Source organism: Notamacropus eugenii, chromosome 4 (assembly GCF_028372415.1).
Source record: "Notamacropus eugenii isolate mMacEug1 chromosome 4, mMacEug1.pri_v2, whole genome shotgun sequence".
In the NCBI taxonomy this organism is placed as follows: Eukaryota; Metazoa; Chordata; class Mammalia; order Diprotodontia; family Macropodidae; genus Notamacropus; species Notamacropus eugenii.
In genome coordinates this window covers 373468949-373483869 of record NC_092875.1, presented here as the reverse complement: position 1 = coordinate 373483869, position 14921 = coordinate 373468949, and the positions used below count along the sequence as shown (strand labels likewise).

Sequence of the window (14921 nt, the reverse complement as noted above, 5' to 3'; positions counted from 1 at the left end):
TAATATTTTCCTATTTCCCCCATCTCTATAAAATCTGTATGATAATTTGGTATATGAACACAAAGTGTGAAGGTATGACATGAGAATAAATTAACAACTTGAGAAGGAAATAAACAAACTTCTGTGAATGGTTGTCTAAGTACACTGCAGGCTCAAAATTGATTGAAAAGCATATAGTATACAAGTTATCATTTGTATCTGTAAAAAAAAAGAAGTATCTTAAAGACTGTATTCCACACATGTCAAAAACGTATTACTGAAAGGTGTAATAATATACATAAGTTCATTCAATAAAACTCTGATTAGGGATATGTGAATCATAATGCAAGGAGACATAATGCTATAAATGTAAGTTTTGTTTTTGTTTTTGTTTTTTTTTAATTTTGGGGTGGGGGGATGACTAGCATAGAATCCAAATGGAAAATATAATTGTGCTTATTGTGTCAAACAGTACCGTGCCTCCTAAATGTTACAAATAATTATGCAGAAGTTTGGTCTATCCATCTGCATAAGAAAAAAAGCAACAACAACAAAAAAAGAAATCAAACAAGTAGATGAAGCATACCTACTATCTACTCTTGTGCAACTGGATGGATAATTCAATGATGTTCATCCATCAGTACACAGAACTTAAAGGTACTTTTTAGACAACGAGCTTGACCCCATCAGTAATTTCAAGCTGCTCTCTGAAACAAAGAACCATCTTTTAAACAGTAATATATGGTAAAACATATATATATGTATATACATAAATTTACAGTAATCGATAGTAAAAAATAGATTAAAATATATAATAAACAGTAAGATATAGTATGGCTACCAGTCAAAGAGTATTGGGGAATTAAATTTAAAAGTTATTTAAAGAGTAATAGACAAGCATATGGTGGGCAGTAATAGTCAGTATTAAATTTCTAGCAAACATATGTTATAAATGATGTCAACAGAGAGCTGTATGTCCACAAAAGGAGGTGGATTGGTTATGTGGCAAGGGTGAGACATAGCCATTAGACAACACCTGTTCCCCATTTGAGTAAAGCCACCAGTACACCAGCTAGAGTCCACCTGGAGGATGTAGCAGGAAACAGGACAAGATTTGTATAGTATGAGAAGGTGAAGATGGGTTGCTATCTACGTTGTTGGAAGGAGTACTTGCAGGGATGAGGTAAATACGTAGATATAGTAAAGTGTTGGATATACTAAATTCTGTTGTTACAACTCTGTGATTATTGACCTGTATTCCATCTCTTGTACACACTATCATGACTTCAACTCTTACCTTCATGTGAATAACTTCTACAGCAAAATTTTCTCCATCTCTGAAGATTCTTAAATTCCCAAGGGCTAACAGGGAGATATTTTCTTGGAACGCCAAGAAAATAGATTAGAATTCTGAATACCTTTGCCCTCAAAAACATTTTTGTACATGTTGGTTAACTGCCTATGGTACTATTAATATGTATAATATATGTATATATGTGTGTGTGTATATATGTATATGTATGTGTGTAAATATATGTACATGTGTGTGTATGTATGTATGGGTGTAGGGTGTGTTCAGGTGTGATGGTTGCCAAGCCCTTTTTGGCTCTTTAGACCTTTGATGTTCACCTGTTCCACTCAACTCTCAATTGTGGCTCCAGGAAGCTGCAGCATGTGCAGCAGCCCCACCCAGGTAAATTGTTTTGGCCGATGGGCCAAGCCAGGTTAAGGGTGATCAAGGGATCTCAAACCCGATGGTGAGTTAGGGGAGTGGGGATGTCTACGCCAAGAATGTGAAGACTTCCTCTGGGGGAATGGGTGGATTAGAACTATTTGTTCAAACAACCACAAAGGCAGCTGAAGTAGGTGATGTGGAGCACTTAGTGCTTGCTTCAACACTGAAGACACCAAGGTCATCCACTGCATCTTAAGCATCACCAGCCATTTTGACTCTGTCCTGCCACTGGACTATGATGACTCTGGAAGAGACAGTGAGGCTGGCAACTTTGTGCAACTCTGCCTCACTTAAATCCAACTTAAGCATGAATCAAAAGACATCACCCATACCATTTTACTATTATACCTCAAAGTCTTGTCGTGACAGGCAAGTGATGAAGCAGCAGGTATGGATATGCTGGTAGCTCTAGTCACAACCCTGCACACAGATGGCCCAGGCTATAGGGTCATTTCTCACTGGAAGCAGCAGTGGGTCTTGGCAGCCCTCTGGGTGTCTGAGCAGCCTTTAAAGGATTGCACTGTTCATCTCCTGGTGTGAGGAAGGAGATTAGAAAAGGTGTCCTAAATATTGTCTGCTTACCCAACCATGGCCTGATTATCACAGCAGGCGAGGAATCCCTCTATGTGGCCAAAACATAAAAAAAAAATGTACAAAATTTACAGAAACATCTGCACAAATGATTCCACTCACCATTGCCACATGAAACCTGTGCACAGTTATAGACAACACAAAATCCACTAGATCTGAAAGATGAGCTGTATTTAATTCCATCAAAAGCAAAGTACAAGCAAAGCTTAAAGAGATGCAGAAGAGTAGGCAGATGAAATTCAGTTTTATGCTGATAGTAACAATCCAAAGGACTTTTATGATTCCCTGAAAGCTATTTATGGAGCAAAAAACTATGATGCATCACAACTACTCAGTGCTGATGGAGCCAAATCTATTAGTGATAAGGACAAGATTCTAGAGAGATTGGGTGAATACTTCCATAATGTTCTCAACAGACCATCATCAATCAATGATGAGGTCATTGACCATTTACCTCAGGTTGAAGTCAATCCCTTCTTAGCTGAACTTCCAACTGAACAAGAGGTTTTCAGAGCCATTACGCTCCTTTTATGTGGCAAAGCACCTGGTGCTGATTCTATTCCAACTGAGATTTACAAGGTAGGGGTACGATTGCTCATAAAAAACTGAATGAAATTTTCTAGGTTATGTGGTAAGAGAAGATTATTCCCCAGGACTTCAAGGATGCCTCCATTGTCCATCTCCATAAAGGTAAAAGGAATGCATTGTATTGCAACAATCACGGGGTGGGGGGGTCTCTCTGTTTAGTCATTGCTGGTGAAATTCTTGCTAGAGTCCTCCTTAATAGATTGATCCTTCACCTGGAAGATGGTCATATTACTTGAGAGCCAGTGTGGCTTCAAAAAGGGCCAAGGGACAGTCGATATGGTGTTTGTTGCCTGACAACCCCAGGAGAAATGACAGGAGCAGAACAGAGGTCTGTACACAACGTTTGTAGATCTGACCAAGGCCTTTGACACTGTTAGTTGTGAGGGCTTATGGAAAATTTGTCAAACTTTGGTTGCCTGGAGAAGTTCATCAGCGTTGTACATCAATTTCATGATGGGTCTGGATAGTGGACAATGTTCTCCTGCCTTCCCAGTCACTAAGGGAGTGAAACAAGGCTGTGTGCTTGCTCCCATGCTTTCTAACATGATGTTTTCAGCCATTTGTCAAATGCTGTCAATGAGGATGAACACAGCATCAAGGCCAACTACTGAAGTGATGGTAAGTTTTCGATTTGACAAGGCTACATACATGCAAAGACCAAAGTGGAGGGAGTGTTGGTGCATGATTTTCTGTTTGCAGATGATTGTGCACTCAATATAGTCTCCGAAGCTGATATACAACAAAGTATGAATCAACTCTCTGCTGCCTATGCTAATTTTGACCTAATAATTTACACCAAGGAAACACAGGTGCTCCATCAGCCACCACCATACCATCCATATATCCCATCGGTTAAAATAAATGGAGAAGATTTGAATGTTGTGGATAAATTCACTTACCTTGGTAGTGTACTTTCTAGGGATGTACACATTGACAATGAGGTTGATGTATGCAATGCAAGAGCTAGCTCAGTGTTTGGGAGACTCCAAAGAAAAGTGTGGGAGAGAAGTGGTATTACAGTGACTTCCAAATTGAAGGTCTACAAAACCATTGTGCTGACCTCATTGTTGTATGTCTATAAAACATATGCAGTCTGCTAGCATCATGCCAGAAAACTGAAGCACTTCCATTTGAACTGTCTTAGAAAGATTTTGAGGATCACCTGGCAGGATAGGGTACCAGACATTGAAGTCCTTGCTCAAGCTGAACTGCCAAGCATTCAAACTGTGCTTCAGAGACTGTAACTCTGGTGGACTGGCCACATTGTTCTAATGCCAAATGTATGCTTGCCCAAAAGACTACTTTATGGAGAACTCACGTGGGGCAGGTGATCACATGGTGGTGAGAAGAAGCGATACAAGACTCTCAAGGTCTCTCTCAAGAACTTAGGATTTGACTGTGCAACATGGGAGAGAATGGCACAGGACTGCTCAGCATGGCGTATCCACATCAGAAAAGGTGCTGTGCTCTTTGAACAAAGCAGAGTTGAGACAACACTAAGTAAACTTAGCATGTGCAAATTTGAAGTAACCACCCCAAATATTCATATGGACTATCTGTGCCCAACCTGTGGTAGAGCATTATGAGTTCGTATTGGTCTGATCAGCCACAGTCGGACACACTGAAACTTCACTTTATGATGGTGATGTCATTTTGGTTCTCTTTGAAAATGAAAACAACAACAACCATAACAATAATTAGGAGCTATTTTGACAATTGTATGCCAATAAATCTGACAATCTAAGTGAAGTTGATTAATATTTACAAAAAAAAATAAGTTGCCCAGATTAACAGAAGAAGAAATAGAATACTTAACCCCATTTTAGAAAAAAAAAATTGAGCAAGCCATCAATGAACTCCCTAAGAAAAAATCTTTTCAGCCAGATGGATTTACAAGTGAATTCTACCAAACATTTAAAGAATAATTAACTCCTATACTATATAAACCATCTAGAAAAATAGGTGCAAGAATCCTACCAAATTCCTTTTACAAAACAAATATGGTGTTGATACCTAAACCAGGAAGAGTCAAAACAGAGAAAGAAAATTATAGACCAGTTTCCCTAATGAACATTAATGCAAAAGTAATATGTATATGCATATATATGTATATGTATATACATATGTATGTATGTATATAAATTTTTTCTAGCAGTTTGCTTATTCTGATTGCTCTGAAACCCTAGTTGCATCATCATATATAAAACCTTGTCAGGATCAGACAAAATATTATAACCCAATATATTCATAATCTGGGAGACTGCCTATTATTTTTTTTCTTATGTGCATTATATTTTACACATGTGTACACACACACACACACCTAGATGAATGTAAGTTAAGGGAAAAGAACCATTGTTTATATATGCAACTCATTTTCTGAAACAATGTTCTGTGCATTATCATAGGTACTTTAAATATTTTTCAATAATAGTAGCTGTGATGATGTTTGGTCTCATGAAAGGAGATTCAGGTGAGACCTGGCATTGAATCCACATTGGACACTTGCTAGCTGTATACCTATATGGTAGTTATTAAATGTTTCTGAGCCTCACTTTTATAAAGTATGGATAACAATACTAGCATTACCTAACTCACCAAGTAGTTGTGAGAATTACATGAACTATTATATTGAAAGATCTTTCTGAATTTGATGCTTCATCAAAATAATAACTGTCACAATATAGTGGAGATAAGACCAGCCTTGGAGTCAAGAATTCCTAAATTCAAGTTCTTCTTCTGGTGCATGGTACCTATAGGGGTGTAGAATGTTCAGGGAAGATGAGTACCTCAGGTGTGAGAACTGTTGAACTCTTTTCAGGGATGCTTTCTACCTTTGGTGTCTACCTCATTCACTCAAATCTCACCTGTGACTTCAAGAAGCTGTAGCAAGGAAAGGAGCCACACTCTGGTCAACCTATTTTGGCAGATTAGCTATTGAAAGTAAATGAAGTTGTCTCAAAACTCTTGGTGAGTTAAGGGGTGTATACCCAATCATGTGAAGATTCCCCTTGGTGGAATGGACAGATGATAACAATTTGTTCCAATGACCATGAAGGCAACTTGAGCAGGCATTGTGGGGTGCTTAAAGTTTGATTAGAATTCAGACATCAAGATCATCCACTGCATCCTGATCCATTACCAGTTGTCTTGACTTTTGACTTACCACTAGACTGTGATGACTGTAAGAGAGAGTAAGGCCAACTACTTCACACAAGTGTGCATCACTTAAATTCAATTTATGTATAAGTCAAAACACATAAACTATAGAATTTTACCATTTTTATCTAACTCAAATTCCTGTGGCCACAGACAAGTAATGAAGTAGCAGGTGCAGATACACTGGGAACTGTATTCATATGATGGATGTAAGTGGAACAGACCATAGGGTCTTCCCAGTGGATTGGAGCAGCAGTGGAATTTGACAATCTGGATCTGAGAAGGCCTTTTTGAAGGACCACAATATTCAGTTATTTCCTGGAATGAAGAAGGGACTAGGAAAAGTGCCCTAAATTGCTTTATGCAGTTCTGGCCTGCTTGCCAAGGCAGGTGGGGGGATCACACCTTGTAATTAAAACACAAAAATGTACAGAAACTTTTGATAAGATGATTCTAATCAACAATGGTACATGGAATGTACACATGCTTATGGACAGCATCAAAGTTGAATAACTCTTGTGAGAAAGTTCAGTAGATATCAGTAGCCCTGAGTGAAACAAAGCTGACAAATGAAGGCCAACTTAACAAAGTTGGAAATGGATACATAGTTTTCTGGAGTGGCTGCAGTGATTGGGAACACTATGAAGCTGGCATAGGCTTTTTCCATCCAAATTAATCTAGTCATAAATTTGTATGCCTATCAAAGGGAGTGAACAACAGACTCATGACCATGAGGTCACCCCTTGCAAGAAAGCACAATGCCACCATCATCAGTGTCTTTGCTCATGACCATGCCAAACACTGATGAAGTCAAAGAAAAAGTATAAAGACCTGGTAACCCTTATCATCAATATGTTGAAAAATAATAAACTTAAAATTCTGGGTAACTTTAACACCAGAGTAGCTACATAGTCTCAGATATGGCAGGGAGTCTTCGGAAAGAATGGAGCTGGAAACAGCAACAGCAGTCACTTATTACTAAAGATTTGTGCATTCTAAGATCTTATCACAAAACTGACTTCCATATACGCAAATGCAATAAAACTTTGCTATGCTGCCTCATAGCAAACATTGGCCTTTAATATACTATGTAAGGAAAAGAGACAGACACGATGTAAGAGTGTGAAGAAAATGTGTGTACCAGAGTGCCAGACTAAAAATGGATTTAACTTCTCCAAATTAAACATTTACACCAACAAAAGCTGAGGCCTCAAGGCAAGATGACTACCAGGAGACTTAATGTATACATATAAGAGCACTTCTCCTAGCAAGAATAGTTCCTTTCTAACTTTAAGGGAAAGCTGAACCAATACACCATTGGTAACAAAGGAGGAGAAAAGATGTGGACTGCTTTAAGAGAGTTGGTGTACAACATTGCATTTACTCATCTGGGCCAGGAGACTTTCAAATATCAAGATTAGTTTGATGAAAATGATGGAGACATTCAGAAGTTGCTAAATGAAAAATGAGAACCCCACAGGGTTTTCCAACAGGATTGCTAATCTGTCTCTAAGAAGGCAGCATTTAACTCCTTCAAAAGTAAAGTGCAGGTGAAGAAGAGAGAGATTCAGGCTTCTTGGTTCAGTAAGAAGACAAAAGAAATTCAATTTTATGATAATAGTAACAATCCAAAGTGATTTGACAGTGCCCTGGAAATGATCTCTGAACCGAAGACCTATAGTGCATGTCCACAACTCAGTGCTGATGCAGTCACATTAATTAGTGATAAGAACATGATTCTGGAGACATAGTGTTCTCATCAAACCAGTGTCAACGGGCAATGCTGAAACCGTTAACCTCATGTTGAGGTTAATCCATCTCTAACTGAATTTCCTACTGACAAAGAGGTTTTGAATGACATTAGGTTCCTCTCATGTGGCAAAGGGTCTGGTGCTGATTCTACTCCAGCTGATATTTACAAGGCTGGCTGTCCACTTCTCATACAAAATCTGATGAAAAATTTTTAGATTATATAGCAAGAGGAGGTTATCCCACAAGAGTTCAAGGATGTCTCCATTGTTAATCCAAGGAGTCTCTCTCTTGGTCTTTGCTGCCAAGATTCTTGTCACAGCCCTCCTTAATAGATTGATCCTTCACCTGGAGGATCCTGTTTATCTACCCAAGTGTGAGTGTGGCTTAAGAAGAGGCTGAGATATAATTGATACAGTGTTTGCTGCTCAATGATTTCAGGAAAAAATGCAAGTAGAACAGAGGTGTGTACATGAAGTTCATCTATCTTACCAAGGCCTTTGATACTGTCAGCCATGAGGATGGTGGAAAATCCTGGCAAAATTTGATTGTTGAAAGAAGTTCAGTATTGTCTGTCAATTTCACAATGACGTGATTGCACAGGTTCTGGATAATGGATAATGTTCTCAAACTTTCCCAGTCACCAGTGGAGTGAAGCAGGGCTGTGTACTTGCTTCCATGCTTTTTAGTACAATGTTTTCAGCAAAATTGTCAGATTCCTTCAAGATGGATTAAAACAGGATCAAGATCAGCTACCACATTGATTTAAATTAAATTTGAATGGGCTACCAGCCAAGACTAAAGTGAAGGGACAGTTGGTGTGTGATTTTGTTGGTGTTCTTCACAAATGATTGTAAACTTAATGCAGTCTCTGAGCTGAAATACAACAAAGTATGGATTGATTCACTGCCACTTCTGCTAATGGTCTAACAATTTACACCAAGAAAACAGAGGTTCTCCACCTCTGAATGCTGTGGATAGATTCATTTACCATGGCTATATACTTCCTTACGATGCACACATAGCTGCTGAGGTTGATGCATACATTGTTAGAATTTTCTCAGTGTTTTGGAGGCTATTAAGGAAAGTGTTGGAGAAAAGATATTAGACTGTCTACCAAAGTGGAGTTCTACAGGACTGACCTCTTTGTGGTGATTTCATTGTTGTATGCCTGTGAAATCTAGACAGTATACCAGTGCCATGCCAGGAAACTGAATCATATCTATTTGAATTGTCTGAGAAAGATTCTGAAGATCACCTGGTAAGATAAGCTATCTGACTCTGAGGTCCTTTATTGAGCAGAACTACATTCAAGCTGTGCTGCAGAGAGGGCAACTGAGGGCCTGGTCACATTGTTCAAATGTCAAATATATGTTTGCCTAAAAGACTATTTTCTAGAGAATTCACACAAAGCAAGCATTCACATGAAAGATGAAATGATGTGAGGACCCTCTGAAGATTTATCTGAAGAACTTTGCAATTGACTGTGAGACATGGAAGACACTGTCACAGGACACCCAGCATGGCATACCTACATCAGAGAAAGTGCTCTATTCTATTAGCACAGCAGAAGTGCAGTAGTACAAAAGAAGCATGAGATGCACAAATTTATAGACATCTAAAACCCAAGAATTCACATGAATATTTGTGTCTGACCTGTGGTATAGCCTTCTAAGCTCATACTGCTCCGATACAGCATAGATGGACATACTGAACCTTGACCTCAATATAATTATGTCGTTTTAGTCCTCTGAAAATAAAGAATAACAACTACCTAGCTTTTTCAGTCTCAGTAAACCATTTAATCTCTCAGAGTCCTAGGAAACTCTTTAAGACTATAAACAACGTTGGTAGAATGAGTTTTTCCATCAGTACCAATGAACTCATTAGTGTCAGGCACCACAATCCCATTTTAAAAATTAGTAGTAATAGCAGCAACAACAGAAATGGTAATACATGCAGACTGCTAAGAAACTTTATCCATTTTGAAACACATGCTTCTCTTGAGTTCTTCTTACTGCCATGACAGGCCTTTAATGAAAGTAATTTTACAACAAACATTTCTTTAAAAAAAGTATCATTTTTCGAAAAATAGGAATTCCTTATATAAATTTGAGCTATTATAAGAGTATAATTGATGTGTGCTTTAGACAAGGAAGTGTAGTGAAGGGAAAGGAAATCTTAACATGAATAGCTTCAGGAAAGTGACCTATGGAGTGAGAGTACACTTTTATGTGATTGAGTATATATTTCATGGCACGTGCACATATGCTCATCTTAAGAAAATTCTTTTGGGTACTTGAATTCCAATTAAAAGCAAGTGATTTCTTATTGCAGTTATCCTTTTAATTATTGGTGCAATTTCAGATGGCAGATTACTGAAAATATGGAAGCATCAATAAGATTATGTGATTTGAAGATAAATAGGCAACTTATGAAAGGGTATTGCTGAAAATGATAGTTCTAAGAATGATACATTTACATAGCACTATATGGTTACATCTTCACCATAAGGTTGACTGCATATTAAATTATTATTTTTTTTGCTTCTTCAGTAATTCACAAAACCTACTAGGTGTCACACTCTGGAAGTACTTAGGTTGTCTCAGAGATCCTTAAAACACTGACATTTTAGTGTTGCTTTGTATTCAATACCTCATCAGATACCTCTAATAACTGAGGTTGGTAAGGCAAATATTGTTTTGCACATGGAAAAACTGGAAATCCAAGAACTTAAGAGACATTCCTAATAGCACAGTGGCTGAGGCAGACCTGCGGAAAATATTCAGATCTTTTGACTAGACTAATTGCTTTTTCCATGGTACCATAAACTCAAGTTCTTTTAAAATATTTTCTCAAAGCATTCCTCCCATCTGAATCAATTTCTTTTCAGTTCATTCCATTATTGCTTCACTTTGGAATGCTTGTGTGAGCCTGTTACGTGATTTGTAGAGTAGATTTCAGAGTATTAAAAATCAATAATAAATTTATTAACTTTTTGATATCCTATGTTTTGACTAGAGATGTCAAATGAAAGGTTATTTTGATTTTTATTTTGCCTGCCCTTACATTTTATTCACCTAGAACCTAGACAAAAGACACAGAGCAAAGTAACTTTTAAATAGGTATGTTGCTGTTAACTGTGGCAGCCCCTCTTTCTCTTCCCTGTCTCCTGCAGCACTGAACATTATGGACTCAAAGCCTGAGTTCTCACTGAAGCTTTGAATTGACCTAGTTAACTAGCAAAGTGATCTTAGCCAAGTGATTAACCCTTTCTTGACCTTCATGTATAAAACAAGAACATAGGACTAGATAATTTCTCTAGTTCCTTTCATTTCTAACAGAATATGACTTATTTCCATCTCTTAGAATAAATGATTTCCTTCATGGCTCATAAATCAACTCTAAAAGAAATATTTTCCATTCCCTTGACTTTTTAGTGTTCTCTCCATTCGTCTTCTAAGGATAGGGCAGGCACAAAATAAGTGATTGAAAAGTGACTAAGAAATCTCTGTTGACTAATTGTCTTGTATCTACTTATCTTCCTCTGTGTAATCTTATCTACATGTGCAGCCTTTCTGTAGAATGGAAATTGTTAAGGGCAAAGATTTGTTTCTTTCTTGCTATTTGTTTGTCTTTTTGTCTTAGTATTCCAAGAATTTTGAAAAGTGTCTTTCACATAGTAGTTATATATAAATGTTTCTTGCATTAGATTTTATGTTATGTTTTAGTACAATAAAGTTGAGAAGTGAAGACAATAAAGGACCAGATCATAGTTCTGTTGAATGAGTGAAAGAAATTGCTTTATTCCCAATTCAAAGGATACCTTAAGCAGTTTCTTAAATGTAAGGTGAAATGTTAAAGTAACCTTAACATAGGGAAAAGTATTATTGAAAAATGTGGGGAAATATCTATTTATTTTATAATTTTTATTTCATATGTGCTTATAGTATGAAGAATGGATCATGAGATTATCTTTCAGTATTATAGAGATTCAATCTTTTCATATTTTAAAGATTTTGACCCACTTTTTAATGGATTAAATAAATATTCAAATGAAAAAATCATTAACAAGACATGGAATTCTGAATAATATAAACATTAATAAAAAATACATATCATTAATGTAGTATTTAAAGGTTTTCAAAGCATTGTATGTGCATACATATGCACACACATACACACACACATAACTCCCACAGCACCTGGGTATCCTCATTTTACTGAGAAGAAAACTGAGCCAAGGGTCATGGAACTCAGTCTCTCAACCAAGATCTAAACTCACATCTTAATAACTGCAAGTCCAGTTCTCTATTCACTGTGCTCCCTAGCTGCCTTAAAAGGATCTAGACAAAAGGTAATAAAAGATAATCCCCGCTTCAAAGTAAAAATGTGGGGGACTACTGGGAACATATAATACAAATATATTTTGACAAACACAAGCAGTGGTGTTTGTTTACTCAACATTGTTGTTGATTTATCAAGGGAGAGTTCAGTTGGGAAGTGGGATGGGAATTGACAGTGCTATAAATACAAATACATACACACATATGTGTATATGTATATCTATGCACACACATATATAGGTTATATATGAGGATTACAATTAAAGACACTAGACTGAGTAATTATTGTAAATTGTACAGTAAAAAGATAGGAATTTCAATAGCTATTGCTACAGGCTAGAAAAACCCAACACTTACCAAATTCCTGGAAATATATTTTTTGGTGGCTAGAATTACACATTAAAGCTCTCTCTTTCTCATAGCCTTGTAGATGACAAATATCTAGACTAAAATATAGACTTCAGAATCTGATGGGAAAATCAACCAAAATGTTTTACCAAAAAAGAATCATTATCATTGATCAAACTAATGCTCACAATTGACCAAATATGATATTGATCTTAAAAACAAAATCATATTTTATTAGATGTCATATCATGTCCCCATAATTTCTAAGCTATACTGAAAAAAAAGCTTTCAAAAACCCTAAACCTGGCTGAGGAGATGGAAATAATGTGAAAACTAAATGAGGTACATGCTCTCCATGCTGTCCAGTAGGTTACTGGCATTGTACTGAGATGTTTTCAATGAGGCTATGGAAGGTGGGCTTATATCCTAATACTTTGATTCACCTACAAACAAACCTATTTTACTCATCTTTTAAGTAGTCTACAGAAGTTAAATATAAAGAAATAGCAGGATAAATGTTTAATTCTCAAACATTTCTATTTAAATCACATTAGAAAGGATGAGAAAAATTAGATATACTAACATCTTCACTATGTACCAGTGCTCTAACAAAATTGGAAACAAACTTCACCCTTAATAGTCAGTGACTTCATACTGGGTTTTTTCCTTCTTTTTTTTCCTCTGTAAATGGCATCTATTGGTCCAAGGCATATAATTATTTAATCTCAGCTAATGCAGGATAATTATGAAAAAAACAAAATAAATCTCAGCTTATATCCAGTTGATAAGGGATGAAATCAAAGAGCTACTAAAATTTGAAAAGGAAAAGTTGGAAAACTCTGAGGTGAGCGAAAATCACCCCTTAAAGCAAACTCTAGATATCATACCTAATAATGAAACAAATGGGGAAAAAACATATTTTAATTGATTTTGAAAAGGAAATGAGCAGACTTAGATTTTTTTTGAGAATGATAACATGAATACAATTACCTGATTGATTATAGTAAATTCTAGTAATTTTTAAAAGTTGGTATTTATTATAACAATCATCATGAAAGAATGCATTTCACACAATTTTTAACACAAAATCTAAAAACATTACTAATTCAGTAATTATTTAGCAAATTTTCCAAAAGTTCCAAAATATTTATAGCATTTCTACAAATTACCAAAAAGCCTTTGGCTTACTTCCACAATCATAGTTGTTGCATGTGCTATAAATATCCAGCATAGAACTAAACATATTGTGAAAACCAGATTATTACATGTCCACTTAGAAAAATTCTCTACTTAAAATGCCATCAATATAATAATAGCAAAAATTAAATTATATAATATTAGACATTTTTAGGAATTCATTTTAATTGCTTTTCAGTACTACTTTGCCTTAAATCTATGATAATCTCTCCTAAATGGAGGTAAATATGAATTCAAAATTAAAGAGGGAGTCAAGCAAAAAAATACCATTAATCATTCCATATATAGAATGACATTAAGCTATATGACTTTATTAAAAATATCCTTTAATATCTCTATTTCTTTAATGTTTCTCAAATAATATCTAAATATTTTTGGACCTAACAAGTGTAAAGTTCTTAATGTATGGCAAGGAGTGGCCTAGACTGATGGATTCAAGACTGTGGTATAGCCAAACCATTGAAAAAAGAAAATATTTGCAAATTTCTCCCCCAAGCAACTAAATCTAACATAAAGCTATAATGGAGGAAGCTGTGGCAACATACATATTTTTAAAAATTACCAGTATCCTCAAATCAAACTTAGTGAGGAAAAACAAACATTTAAGGTAACTAAGGCTTATGAAAAATGCCTTAATAAATGCTTTTCATAACAGACTTAGAAAGAAATACATTTTATTAGTAATTTTAGTTTTTCTTGTTCACAACTAGACTTATATTTCTGTTCTATAAAGATTTTTTAAAAGGTGTTTTTACTAAATTATACATTCTTTTTCTTCAGAAAATCCCAACTATTTATGAGAATATTCCGTTATTGTTAGAGGGTCTGACTACTGCATACTACACCAAGATACCACACAGAGACCCTTAAGGTAAATTTCTTATTGCATTTTATGTTATTGCTTTAAAATGAGTGGAAATGTTGAAATAGAGATCATATTTTTACTTTTTAAGGTACTGAATTTCAATTTTCTTTGGTCAAAATGGAGGAATAAATTTTGTGCTAATTTAAAAATTCCTATTTTAGTTATGTATATATCCATTTTTTCACTCTCAATAATTTTAAAACTTTTCCTGATAACGTCAGTGTTCGCAAATGCTGCAGGAAAGGAAAGTTTTGATTATTGTATCAACTTTCTTAATTTAAAAAGATTTTGGTTGAAGTAAAATTATCACTTCTAATCAATATTTTCTTATCCAAAATGAAAATATTGTTTCTAAAGATGATAA

The 14921-nt window shown here is 35.7% G+C and overlaps 1 long non-coding RNA gene across 1 annotated transcript in view; it reads left to right on the top strand.

Annotated features, from left to right (window-relative positions):
* LOC140501650 (uncharacterized) overlaps positions 1 to 14563 on the top strand; it is a 430460-nt gene extending 415897 nt beyond the window's left edge. Inside the window, exon 3 of the long non-coding RNA XR_011966285.1 lies at positions 14473 to 14563. This is a non-coding gene — a long non-coding RNA (uncharacterized lncRNA). The remainder of the gene's footprint in view (positions 1 to 14472) is intronic.
* The last annotated feature ends 358 nt before the right edge of the window (positions 14564 to 14921 follow it).